Source organism: Penaeus japonicus, unplaced genomic scaffold, assembly GCF_977035675.1.
Source record: "Penaeus japonicus unplaced genomic scaffold, GWHDUDI00000001_assembly GWHDUDI00000022, whole genome shotgun sequence".
In the NCBI taxonomy this organism is placed as follows: domain Eukaryota; kingdom Metazoa; phylum Arthropoda; class Malacostraca; order Decapoda; family Penaeidae; genus Penaeus; species Penaeus japonicus.
In genome coordinates, this window is record NW_028234424.1 from 4,494,009 (window position 1) to 4,509,048 (window position 15,040).

Consider the following 15,040-nt stretch of genomic DNA (forward strand, 5'->3'; position numbering starts at 1 on the left):
GATAGCGCGAACGCAGTCCCCCGCTACCAAAAATTGCGCACTCGAGTTAACCACATTTGGGTTAATCGCAGGGGTCAGCGCCACCGGAGTGCAATGGTGAGCCTCGCCCTGGGAGAACCGCCTTCGTGATCACGGTATCTCCTGTGCCAGGTAAGTATGCCTTCCCGGCCGACGCGCCAACCCACGCTGCCACTCACTGAAAACACCACGCGGATTCTAACGATTTATACATTAAAGTTAGCTTTTAAGTTTATGAAATACTCCTGATATCTCCCTAAACCCAATTTTCAAAAATTAAAAATTACTGTCATCATAAATTAGTCCAATATGACATTCATTTACAAATTAACTGAATATAAAATATAACGCTAGTACTCACCACAGGGTGGCAACTTACTGTTTATCTAAAGTAAATTATTGTTTATCTATATATCAGTTAATTTCGCTTGCTAGTAATGAAAAATAAAAGCACATCTATTCCATAACAAATCCAAAGCACACACACAACATTACAATTATCTGTAACAATGTATGTATATACATATATAATGATAGCATTCGTATATAGAAAATGTATAACTTTTCTTGGGGTAAACTCAAGTTAACGATTCCATTGTTTCTGAAAAATATACGCTTCCATCATATACGTTTTTAAATATGTAATATAAGTATTTATTATGCATATATAAACACATATATCATTTGGAAAATATACAACACAATTTATTATATATATTAATTTGGGCGGAAAATACAACACAATATAAATATATTTGAAAAAATGCATCACAATTTATGTATATATATACATATATCATTAATTTATATATCATTTGAGGAGAAAATGCATTCATCAATATAAATATATATATATATATATATTATAATATATATATATATTATAATATATATGTATGTAATGTATATGTGTGTGGTATGTGGATGTGATGTGTTTTTGAATGCCTTGGGTAAATTACGATTTTGGAAAAGTAAACAATTTTTTTAAATTGTCAATTTCCTTCTCTTTTTTCTTTTTTTTTTTTTTCATAGAAAATTTACATTAAATATGATTATTATTACCCTTTAAATCGAAACTCATGTATGAAACAAAGTATGTTGAAAAACTGATTAAGAATTAAGTGCCAACTTGCCATTACTGTGCCAGTTCTTAAATAAAACCGAAAAAGCTTTAAAAAAAAAATAAAAACAATAAAATCTCAGGAATATTTTTGTTGAGGCTTCTTTCAAACAATTTTCTTTATCAAGCGCTCTTTTCTTCGGCCTTTTGGCTATTGTCGAGGAGATCAAAGTGTATTATCCTGTTCTTATCACTTAATATCCCCCCCTATAACGATCCCCCTTGTGGTGATCCTACGATATTACAACTGATTTTTTGGAAATATGGCGAAGTGGCTAGGGGGCGTTGCTCCACCTTTGCCGCGGATTCGGCCCGGTAATTGCAGTAACCCCGGGATTGGTCCACCTTATGCCGCGGGATCTCCCGGGTATTGCAAGTACCCCCGGGATTGGTCGGGGAGCATAAATCTGACATAAATAATGAATTAATACTTAATATAACTGGTATTTACCATTTCTTTTATTCACATTTTCCCACCTGATCAGGATCGGATGGAAGATTAATAGTTACTTTCAGAGCAGTCTTCGCCTTGCCATATAAGTTAAATGAATTAAAAAAAATTGTTATTGTTGTGTTAGGCACCTGACAGTTTACCCTCCCCACGGGGAGCATAAAATCTGACATAATAATGTAATAATACCTTAATATAAATGGTATTTACCATTTCATTTTATTCACATTTCCCACCTGTTCAGGTTCGGATGGAAGATTAATAGTTAATTTCAGAGCAGATCTTCGCCTTGCCATATAAAGTTAAATGAAATTATAAAAAATGGTTATTGTTGTGTTGCACCTGACAGTTACCACGTGATAATTATGTTAAATGACAATATCTTTTATCAAGAAACCCAATCGAATGTTCGTAAGTGTGTAAAAGAGTAAACTACAGTTAAGGAAAACTATCATGTTTAGCGATGTCTAGCCACGTCTGGCCACTTATATTGTAATGTATAATGTTTATATGTGAGTGTATGCATATGTGTAAACATAAACGTACGTATATGTATATTCTATATAAACATAAATGCAGTTTACATATGCATATATCGTGATTAATATATGTTAAATTGAACAAATATCCTCTTTTATCAAGAAATCCGTCTATCGAAATTTCGTAAGTGTGTAAAAGAGTAAACTACAGTTAAGGAAAACTATCAGTTTAGGATAGAGTCAGAGCCGATGTCTACCAACGGTGGATCCTTGGCCTCTTATTATTGAAATGATATAATGTAGTTTTGATGTGATGTATGCTATGTGTAAAACCATAAACGTACGTATATGTATATTCGATATAAACAATGAATGCAGTTTAACATATGCAATATATATAATATAGCATTAATATTATATATATATACATACATATATATACATATTTATGTAAATAAATAAATATTTTTCTATCTAACCGCTCTCTCGCTCTCCATATTTAATCTATCTAAACCGCTCTCTCCCTCTCTCATAATATATATATATATGTTATATATGGTGAGAGTGGTGTGGTATATATATAAATATAATATATATATATATAATATATAATAATAATACAAATATATACAAATACATATGGTACATAACTAAGTGTAAGTAATATTCCTACATAATGTACAGACATATATATATTATGCATTTGGAAAATATAAGTATTAACACTTGGCATATCTATAAGTATAATGATATATGGACATATGTATACATGTACAATAAAATATTTGAAACAAAAATGCATCACAATTATGTATATAAAATGTATACATAACATTATTTATGCAAATCTATAACTGCATTCAAATGAGATAAATGCATCAAAAAAAGCAATACATAAAATTAAATTATATATATAGTATACATATACACATACAAATATAATTACACACATAATGTATGTATGTATATGTGTGTGTTGTGGATGTGCATGTGTTTTTTTGAATGCCTGGGTTAAATTACGATTTTTGGGAAAAGTAACAATTTTTTAAATGTCTAATTTACTGCTTTTTCATAGACAATTACATTAACATCGATTATATTAATTAACCTTTATGAAACTCATGTTAATGGAAACAAAAGTAGTTGAAAACTGAGTAAGAATTAAGTGCCAAGCTTGACATTACTTGTGTGCCGTTCTATAACGATAAAAGCTTTAACAATAAGTCGTCAGAAATATTTTGTGAGGATTCTTCAAACAAATTTCTTTATCGCTTCCTCGGCCTTTTGGCTAAGATCAAGTGTAGTACTGTTTTTTCTTAACACTTAATAACTGATACGACCCCATGTGGGATCTAACGATTTTAAACTGATTTTTCTGGAAATATGGCGAAGTGCTAGGGGCTTGCTCCACCTTTGGCCGCGGAATCGGCCCGGTATTGCATACCTCGGGATTGGTCCACTCACCCACGGGGAAGCATAAAACTCTGCCTAATAATGAATTAATACCTTAATAAAATGGTATTTTACCATTTTCATTTTATTCCCATTTCCTCCACCTGATCCAGGATCGGATGGAAGATTAATAGTTAATTTCAGAGCAGATCTACGCCTTGCCATATTAAGTTAAATGACATTATAAAAAATGGTTACTGTTGTGCTGCACCTGACAGTTACCACGTGATAATTATGTTAAATGACAATATTTTTTATCAAGAAACCCAATTGAATGTTCGTAAATGTGTAAAGGAGTAAACTGCAGTTAAAGAAAATTATCATGTTTATCGACGTCTAGCCACGTCTGGCCACTTACATTGTAATGTATAATGTTTATATGTGAGTGTATGCATATGTGTAAACATAAACGTACATATATGTATATTCTATATAAACATAAATGCAGTTTACATATATAAAATGTAGATATATGTAATATATATATATATATATATATATATAATATATATATATATACTAAAAAAAAAACATATATATAAAACATATAATCTACCGCTCTCTCTCTCACAAATAATATATATACAAAATATATAATGTTAAATATATATATGTGTGTGATATGTTAATATATATAGATTGATACAAATATAATTATATATATATAAATAAATATATACAAATACAACTGACATAACTAAAGTGAATATAATGGCCATACATATATATATAATGCATATGTAAATATAAGTTTAACTTGCATAGTCATATAGTATATAACATATTATTCCATATGTATAAATTGTACATATTTCTAACATTAATCTTATTGCAAATGTATAACTTACATACATAAATGCATACAGTATATTTATATATGTATATAAAATATACATAAATGTCACACATATGCATATATATAAATATAAATATATATATATATATAAATAAAAATAATATATATATTATAAGTTTTTAAATCTAGAACATATATATATATATCAATATAAATAATAAATATATATAGGTAATATATATATTGATACAAATATTTTGATATATATAGAATGTATATATATATGCGGTGACGAAACATATACATATAAACACATATATAAATATACATTAAATATATAACATAACTATTCTAAAGAATAGATATATAGAGATAACACATTAACTATTATATACAAAAAAAATAATATATATATATTAAGCATATAAATATATAATAATATATATATATATATATAAAATATATATGTATATATATATATATATATATATATAATATATATATATATTAATATATATATATATAGATTTATACATAAATATATATATATATATATATATAGATATATATATATATATATATATATATATATAAATGTATAAGTATATGCATATATATATAAATATATACATAAATGTATAAATATAAATAAAAGTATATATAAATGTATAGATATAAATATAAATATATATAAATGTATAAATATAAATATAAATATTAATATATAAATTCAATATATTCAAATTTATATATAATTATATAGATATATAAATATATTTATATATATGATACATATAAATTTAATATATTTATATATATATACATATATATATAAATATATACTTAATATATTTTATATATATAAATATAAATAAAAAATATATATGTATGATTATATAAATATAAATATAAATATATATATATATAAATACATAAATATACATGAATATATAAATATATGAATATATATAGATAGATATATATAGATATATATGATAATATATATAAATACATATATAGAAATATAAATAAATATATATATAACATATAATCATATATGAAAATATATAAATATGTGTATGTATATGTATACATATATAGATAATATAGAAAGATATGTATATATATACATATATGTATATATTTGGATATGTATAAAAATTTCTGGCAAGGTGATGTATTCTTAAGTTCATCGGGATTATGTTGTATCTTTCGTGTAGCTGTATTGCCGAGGGTATGTTTGGATAACGGGCACCTGATGCTCTAATCAGTGCTTTATTCTGTACCGCCTGTATTTTTAACATGAGTGATGTGGAGATGGTATTTAGCGGTACTGGTGGGTATTCCAAAATGGGTCTAATTAAGGCTTTGTACAGATGTAGTTTTGTTTTTTCAGTGCATGCCGAGAATCTCTTACACATGGTAAGCTGTTTGTTTGCGAGTCTTGCTCGCTCTGTGACGTGAGGAGCGAATCCTCTGCAACCTATTTGGAGCCCGAGTAACTTGCCGTTTTGGCTGAAAGGAATCTCGTTGTTGTCTATTGAGATTGGTAATGGTGCGAGTTTGGCAGCCGATATCATTTGAAATTTTTGATTGTTTGTTTTGATTTTCCAATCTTTTTCAAATTTTTTAATTAAGGCTATAGCATTGTGGGTTTGGAGGGCAATGATTATTTTGGATTTGCTCGGATGTGTTATTATTTGGGTTATATCGTCTGCATAGGCAAAGGAGAAGGCGAGATGACGCTTCCTTGTGGGACACCGCTTTTGAGGTCGATCTCGTTGCCAAGGGTGCTTCCAATTTTTATGTGACCTTTACGGTCTTTCAGAAAGCTACTTAGTAATTTTGTGAGTGGGTCGGGCATTTGTGCGTCTATTAATCTATGACGTAATCCTTGGTGCCAAACCTTGTCAAAAGCTTTGGATACGTCTCTGAGGATGACATGACACTGCTTTTTGAGGGCTACTGCGTTGGCTATATTTTCGTACGCAATGGCTATTGCACTTGTGGTCCCCTTTCCTCTTCTGAAACCGTATTGGTTTTCGTTTAATATATTGCGGTCTTCAAGATGGCTCATTAGTCGGGTGTTAATGAATTTTTCAAATATCTTGCCAGGAATTTCGAGGAGAGAAATCGGACGGAAGTTTTCAGGTCTGTTTGGTGGCTTGCCAGACTTAGGAATAAGGGTGATGGTGGCAGCTTTAAAGGGTTTCGGAAAGTACCCGGCGGATAGTGAGGCATTGAATGGATTTTTTAGTTTTATGAGAGAGTTCTCAGGTATGTTAATGAGATCAGTCTTATTTATTTGTTTTTTTCCTGCAGCTTTGTTTTTCATGTTTTTAGTGGTCGTCTTAATTTCCTCCACCGTTATTTCTGCAATTAGGTGTTTTTCATCGGAGAGTTTACTGAGATCTATTCGATCATCTGGGTTGATCTTATTTGGGAATAGTTGGAGATCTCTTAGGACCACCTGCTCGTGTTGTTGGTTGAAAAGTAAATTCTCCTCCTCCGAGATGTTAAAAATTTTGCTCCAATATCTGTTTATCTTTTCTTTGCCATCTGTATCGAATATTTTGCTGTTGTTTGCATCCAGAATGTATGGGGAGAATGAATTATTATTTCCTCTCATTTGGTGAATCTTCCGCCAAAAGGTTGCCGGATCATTCGTGTTATTGGAGACTTCTGTTGTTTGCCGTGAGATAGATTTTGCAATTTCTTGGATTTCAATTTGGAGTTGTCAATATTGGTTTCTTAATTCTGTGGTCCATCCTGTTCTTTCAGCTTGAGTTTTTAGGTTTTCGTAAATGGCTTTCCTTTGATTGAGATCTCCATTTGTTTTGAGGTAGATGGTACGAAAGGTTGTTTTCGGGATGCTTGGTTCTTTTGCCTCTTTAATTTCTTTTAACCATTTTTTTGCTTCGGTGTCTAATGCAGAGTGATGTTGATTTTCAAGGTTGGTTCTCGGGGAGTTACTTAGTATTTCTTTAAATTTTTCCCAATCCGCATTTTTATATTTATATCGTGGTTGCGTGGGGACCATGATGGGCGATGTAGAAAGGATGACATGAATCGGCAGATGGTCACTTGTTGTTAGTGGACCTTGTTTTAGGTAAGCATTAAGATGACCGTGTTTGTTGGCAATAACAAGGTCAGGGGTGGAAGCTGCATTTTGCGTGATAAAGGTTGCAAAATGTGGACCAAGGATAGTTGCTTGCCCATTGTATATGAAGTCTGCCAGTCTGGAGCCCACCTCATTGTTGTTGTTATGCCCGAGGATTCGGTGTCTGGCATTTAAGTCTCCCAAGAGATAAACAGGTTATCAATTCTTAGTAGACGCAAGAAATCAGGATATGGTAGGAAGGGCCTTCTTGGTGGTAGATACGAGGTGGCTATGATAGGCCCCTCTGCAGGATCTATCTGGATTGCCAGCATCTCTGATTGGAAATTGTCAATGATACGGAGTTTTATGCCTTGTTTGATAGCTATGGCCACTCCATTGTTCAATTCTCCGGATTTATTGGAATTATATGTATTGTATTGGTAAAGTTTGAGTCCCTCCGTCTCTTTTTTGCCGTGGCTATTAATAAGGATGATGTCCGGGTCAATCTCCCGATATGCATTAGCCAACTCTCTCGATCTTTCGGTACTCCAATGTCGTACATTGTGTTGCAGGATATTAAGCCTTGTCATTTTAATTAGTTTTCTTTTTATCCTCTGGCCTTCCTTTCGTTTCCTCGTACCCATTCCTGATCTTTTTAAAGTTTTTGGCTTTTTCAATCAGTTTGAAATTTAGTTCGATTTCTCCTTGTTTTAAGTGTTTTAGGATTTTTGTTTCGAAGTTTACTGATTGGAACATAGGGTTATTGAAAGTATATTTGATGGCTCCCTTTTTTATTTCTTCTATGTGTTTCCTGCTTTTATTATTGTATTTCTTTGGGTCTTCTGCATGAAGACGTAAGCCCAGTACTTTAGGATCGGTTGGGGTGCCGTCGTCCAGCTTTTTGTATTCTGTTCTTTGAGAAGCTGAGTGGTATGTCGGCACTGCTTAGGACACACAGTGACTGGGTCCTGGTACGGAATCGTCGATCACAAGCTCCTCCTCCTCCATCTCGATCCCCTGTGTACCGACGATATCAATCTGGGTATCGAGCGCCCTTTGGTGTGATGTGGTGCTGCTGGCGAGGCTCTCCTGTGAGGATGCTCCTGCTATCAAGGTGCGCGTTTTTGTGCTCTGTGGCTGTCTCTCGACTTCTTGTGGCTGAGTGGTAGGGCCTGCAGTTTGTGCAGGTGGTAGCTTGGTATTTGTGTCGTTACTCTCTTGGCATGATTGGTTTCGCTCTCCTGTCTGAGTGCTTCGTGCTGCAGGAATTACTCGGAAGATCCGGTGTGAGTCAACATCATTGCCAAGATTAACGGAAGTAAGTCCAGCTCACTCAAGGCCTTTCTTTAGTTCAGCCTCGAAACACCCGGGGGTGCCGAGGTTTAGGAGATGGGCATGTAGGAGGATGGTAAGGATCTGAGTCGATAAGGAGTCAGAAAGCTGGAGGATGTTCATCTGGGTGGCTTCCTTGACGACATCTAAAGTTTCAGAGACGGTATGTTTTGCCACATCTCGATAGGTTTTCGTTTCCTTCTCTTTTTCTGTTTTTTCTTTGTTTTTTTTCTTCAGCTTTTATAGTTGCCTTTCGGGTTGGGCATACCCCTGAGAGGGCGCGGTGGAAAATGATAGCTGATACAAGTAGGATCCCCCCCCCCCCCAATCTTACTAAATATAGGAAGTACTGATCCATGCGACGCGTAGTTCTTCCCGCCATATGCCAAATCATAGAATCATTATTTACGACAAAAATACCCTCATTCTAGTATACTAACAACAATCAGCTGTCTGTCTGAAGTAGAGAACTTTAATATGATTTTTTGTTTCTCCTGAGAAGGAGACTTCAAAAGTTAAGACAATTCTAGTGGATTGTCATTCAACCACTCAGCCTGTGTGAACCTCCTCTGGACATAGTTTCCCATGCCAGAACGGTCATCAATGTTCTTACGAATGAACGTAAGAACCGCTTCCCGCTCAGAGGATCACACTGAATATCCTCATCATGGTTGAATTTTATCCGAGTTTCTTGACGAGGGACTCGGCAATCACACTATAGAATTGATCCTATGAAGTATGATCATACTTTTCCACACGAAAGCCGTCTGTCTAACCGAGAGTTACTGATGACTTCATGTGAAATTTTAAACATTTTTTTGTTAGCTTATGTTTGGGTGATTTTCCCGTACCGTGAACAGTCCTACAATTGTTTGATATGAATAATTCACAATCATTTTAAAATATCTTAGGCCAAAAGTAAATTAGCCAACAAGTCACAATAATTTCAATATCAAATATTCAATTCATAATTGCGGCGCAAGAATATTTCTCGATATCTACACATATAAAAGAAAATGAATAATCATATGAACAATATTTTTATATCGTTTTACAGACAGAATGTAAATGTATTCTGCCGAAGTTCAAGCACAGTATTTCACAAGCGACTCGTATTATTGAAAAAAAAAACAAGGGTTAAACAAGGGTTCCCATAGTAAGTAGAAACCAAAATCTAATTACATTTTTAAACATTGAATTTGGCAAATAAGAAAAAAAAAATATATATATATATGATCGACTATGCACAAAAAACCGTTCTTACTTCCTTTATCAGTGTTCATCTACAACAATGATATTATCAAAGCTTAATATATATAATAAGTAGAGAATAGTTAAATTTTCTTCAGAGTACTAGACAGAAAACGAGATTTCTTAATAATAGACACACAATTGAAGTCCTCAGTATTTCTTGGTTGGTTTGTCGGGTGGCGTATTTTCTTTAGCTTTGCGCAGTGGCAGTATCGTAACCAATGAGGTTTAACCGAGGTGCGATTATTGCTAGTTGAAAACTTTTCCCAATACCCCGCCTGGGCGTCGTGAAATACCGACGGCTACGGCAATTTTTAAGAGCCCGATCAAGGGCTGCAAAACGCATACAATCTTGAGAAAATACAATAATTAATAACTGAATATGTATGATACTTGAAATAAATCCTTCCCTCTACTCTCCTTGATTTTTATTAACAAAGTAAATGTGGTTGTTCTATAACGCAATAAAATGTCAGCTAAACTTATGCATGCACCATATAATTTCCTATAAATTTACATGTATAGGTATGCCTTCTTTTCTTAATGGAACCCTGAGAGCCTTCATATCCCCTTACTACTGTTGCCAAGTTTAGAGAACTGGCCAAGAAGTCTTCATATTATGCTCCAAATGCTTGTAAAATGCTTCTGAAGTGCAAAAGAAAATACCACGATAGGTAACAACTGAGTCTTACTCATTTTTTTTTTTTCTGTAACACCATCAACAACGTTTTGAAGCTGATCCACCATGTGTTTATCATGTCAAGGCAGTGTATGCTGCTATACTCCCGATTCTATTCAATCGCAGGTATAAAGGTAAGACATCACGAAATGAATAAATACTAGATTTCTTGCATTGTTAGGGGGAGGATACACATACCTATTCGTATGACATTCTGAAAACTTCTCTAGCTATCACAGCTAAACAAAGAAAGAGCAACATCCCCACCAATCACTGGAGTAATATATTCGTAATCACATCATCCTAAAAGAAAAAATAAGGGTAAGATTGCTCTCAATTTCATAAACCAATCTAAATGATTGTAGACGCCGGTCACAATATACGAATATGACCACTTTCCAGTTAAGAAACAAGTACTATGTAAGCGAATAATTTGCATTCAATTTTATCACAATGATTTGTTTTAAGGGGGATAGCGCGAACGCAGTCCCCCGCTACCAAAAATTGCGCACTCGAGTTAACCACATTTGGGTTAATCGCAGGGGTCAGCGCCACCGGAGTGCAATGGTGAGCCTCGCCCTGGGAGAACCGCCTTCGTGATCACGGTATCTCCTGTGCCAGGTAAGTATGCCTTCCCGGCCGACGCGCCAACCCACGCTGCCACTCACTGAAAACACTACGCGGATTCTAACGATTTATGCATTAAAGTTAGCTTTTAAGTATCTCCCTAAACCCAATTTCCAAAAAATAAAAATTACTATGTCATAAAGTAGTCCAATATGACATTCATTTACAAATTAACTGAACAAAAATATCTCGCTAGTACTCACCACATGGTGGCAACTTACTGTTAATCTAAAGTAAATTACTGTTTATTTATATATCAGGAAATTTCACTTGCTAGTAATGAAGCACATCTATTCATAACAAATCCAAAGCACACACACAACATTAAACTTATGTGAACAATGTATGTATATACATATATATGACAACATTCATATATAGAAAATGTATCTTTTCTTGGGGTAAACTCAAGTTAACATTCCATTGTTCTGAGGGAATATACCTTCCAACATATATGTTTAAATATGTAATGTATGTATTTATATGTATGTATGTGTATGTATTTATATGCATATATATGCATATATATACATATATATGCATTTGGAAAATATACATCACAATATATATATATATTTGGAGAAAATAAATCACAATATATATATATGGAGAAAATACATCACAATTTGTGTATATATATACATATACATTATATTTACATATGCATTTGGAGAAAATGCATCACAATATATATTTATATATATATATATGTATGTATATGTATGTGTGTGTGGATGTGCATGTGTTTTTGAATGCCTGGGGAAATTACGATTTTGGGAGAAGTAATAATTTTTAAATGTCTATTTCTCTTTTTCATAGACAATTATATTAACATATGAATATTATTAGCCTTTATCGAAACTCATGTATGAAACAAAAGTAGTTGAAGCTGATTAAGAATTAAGTGCCAACTTGACATTACTTGTGCCGTTCTGTAACCGAAAAGGCTTCAACAATAAGTCTTCAGGAATATTTTGTGGAGGATTCTTTCAATCTATTTTCTTTATCGCTTCTCGGCCTTTTGGCTAAGATCAAAGTGTAGTATCTGTTCTTATCAGCTTAATATCTGATACGATCCCCATGTGGGATCTACGATATTAAACTGATTTTTGGAATATGGCGAAGTGCTAGGGGCTTGCTCCACCTTTGCCGCGGATCGGCCCGGTATTGCAGTACCTCCGGGATTGGTCCACTCCCCACGGGGAGCATAAAATCTGACATAATAATAAAACAATATCCTAACATAAATGGTATTTACCATTTCATCATTTCATTCACATTTACCACCTGATCGGGATCGGATGGAAGATTAATAGTTAATTTCAGAGCAGATCTACGCCTTGCCATATTAACCCGTTAACGACGGATGACGTGTTTTTTCGTCATACATGACGCAGGACCTCTTGCCTGACAATGGGCGTCATGGCGTTCGGGGATTCTGTATCACTATGTTATTTTATTGTGCTATAAGTAATGAGTGAGTGATGTTGACAATTGCAGTCATAATTATTATAACTGCCGTAATAATAAGCAAAATGGTTTTCAACTCACTTACAAAACCTAGATGGCACCACTTTCTTCTAGCACCAGCAGGAGAGAGAGCCTTGAATGGCACCCATCTACGATCTCTAGCAAGCACTATCTCTATAGAGTGATGGCAGATCGCAAGTTCCCGACCTCTTACTCTAAAGTACCGCAGATGAAAGATGTGCAGGCAGAACGAGAGGAGGAAGGTGACTTACACCATGCCCAATGCCTACAATGTGCCCCTGTGCCAGTAGGGATGCCTTTTATTGTGGCACTCACTGTCAAAAGCACAAGTTTCCTTCCTCTTCCCAACCTCTTCATTTTGGATGGTTATAAGTTTCGTGTTTGTTCGTGACAGCACAGAAATACGAAAAAATAAAGTTGTTTTTTTGTCCCCCTAAAACAGTAATACTTCTATCACATTGAGTGTAAAGAAAAAAAAATAAGTTGATATGGACCCTGAACTACAATTTTAGTCAACTGCAGAATTGATGGAGCCTGTGATATGACAGATATAAATTTCTAAAAACAGTAAAACACACAAAAAAACAAAACACAAATATGGATCTAGCTCTACAATGAGTGACTAAAATGGAGTGGGAAAAATCAAATTATGTTGCAGAAGCTGCCTCGATCAGAAATAAAACTCATCCTGGAGCCTGTGTAAGTAAATCTATCCCCCGTCGGCAATGGGTTAAGTTAAATGGCATTATAAAAAATGGTTACTGTTGTGCTGCACCTGACAGTTACCACGTGATAATTATGTTAAATGACAATATGTTTTATCAAGAAACCCAATCGAAAGTTCGGAAGTGTGTAAAGGAGTAAACTGCAGTCTAGGAAAATTATGTTTATCGACGTCTAGCCATGTCTGGCCACTTATTGTAATGTGTGATGTTTATATGTGAGTGTATGCATATGAGTAAACATAAACATATGTATATGTATATTCTATATAAATATATATACAGTATACATATGTATATATATATCCATATATATGTATATATATTTATATATACATATTTATGTAAATATCTATATATTTATCTATCTACCTCACTCTCTCTATATATATGCAAATACATATGTACATAAATAAGTGTATATTCATGTACATACATACATATATGCATATGTAAATATAAGTGTTAACTTGCATATATATATATATGTATATAAACATATATTTACATGTATAAATGTACATATTTACATGTATGTTTATGCAAATGTATAACTACATACATAAATACATACATATATATCAAATATATACATGTATACATATACAAATACACATGTACACACATAATGTGTATAAATATGCATATATAAATATATATATATTCATATATATACATAAATATACATAAATACATATATATATATAAAAATATATATAAATATGCAAATATAAATTAATATATATATATGTTAATATATATAGATTGATACAAATATATTTATATATATAAATATAATACATATATATATATATATATATATATGTATGTATATATATAAATATACATAAATATAGATGCATATATATAAATATAAATGTAAATATATCTTTGTATATATATATATATATATATATATATATATATATAAAAACAAAAAATAAAAATATATGTATATAAATATATAAATATAATTATCAATATAAATATAATATATATATATATATGTATATGTATATCGATATATATACATATGAATACATATATATAAATATACATATGAATACATATATATATATATATATATATATATATATATATATATATATATATATATATATATATATATTGTTACGCCGGCCGCCTCGTCTATCTGCCACCAACACGAGGCAGGCTAGGCAGACGGCGTGATAACCACAGGGTCGTGAACACAGAACAGCTCCAAGAGGCACCGAACACCACAGCGTCCCAGAACACCACGAGGGGCCACACCACGTGGCAAGGCAGGGCACGAAATAAACACACAATAACCGTCTTTCCTTTATTTACACTAGTTATTTACCCGTACACTTTTCTATAGGCACCATACAGGGGGGAAAGCAGCACATCACACTGCACAATACAGCTTATAACAGGGCAACACAAAGTATATCAGGTCACAAGGGTCACACGCGAGGTCTTCCCAGGGGCAGCAGCTAACTGCGTCTGTCCTGGCCTCGTTCCTTCCGCGCCGCTTGCCCAG

General features: G+C 32.8%; 1 protein-coding gene, 6 non-coding genes and 1 pseudogene across 7 annotated transcripts in view; 4 read left to right on the forward strand and 4 right to left on the reverse strand.

Annotated features, from left to right (window-relative positions):
• LOC147469263 (U1 spliceosomal RNA) overlaps positions 1–158 on the reverse strand; it is a 163-nt gene extending 5 nt beyond the window's left edge. Inside the window, exon 1 of the small nuclear RNA XR_015192119.1 lies at positions 1–158. This exon is cut by the window's left edge and continues 5 nt beyond it. This is a non-coding gene — a small nuclear RNA (U1 spliceosomal RNA).
• The window catches only part of LOC122263952 (rab-like protein 2A), a 107,339-nt gene that overhangs the window by 24,701 nt on the left and 67,598 nt on the right, over positions 1–15,040 (reverse strand). The gene's annotated exons all lie outside the window — the stretch shown is intronic.
• On the forward strand, positions 1,269–1,488 carry LOC147469264 (U2 spliceosomal RNA; annotated as a pseudogene).
• On the forward strand, positions 3,336–3,533 carry LOC147469265 (U2 spliceosomal RNA). The gene has a single exon (XR_015192122.1). It is a non-coding gene; the product is annotated as a U2 spliceosomal RNA (small nuclear RNA).
• Positions 9,293–9,494, reverse strand: LOC122263973 (small nucleolar RNA U3). Its single transcript, XR_006224152.2, has one exon. It is a non-coding gene; the product is annotated as a small nucleolar RNA U3 (small nucleolar RNA).
• On the forward strand, positions 10,192–10,332 carry LOC122263980 (U4 spliceosomal RNA). Its single transcript, XR_006224159.1, has one exon. It is a non-coding gene; the product is annotated as a U4 spliceosomal RNA (small nuclear RNA).
• Positions 11,145–11,307, reverse strand: LOC122263953 (U1 spliceosomal RNA). Its single transcript, XR_006224133.1, has one exon. It is a non-coding gene; the product is annotated as a U1 spliceosomal RNA (small nuclear RNA).
• On the forward strand, positions 12,311–12,503 carry LOC122263970 (U2 spliceosomal RNA). Its single transcript, XR_006224149.1, has one exon. It is a non-coding gene; the product is annotated as a U2 spliceosomal RNA (small nuclear RNA).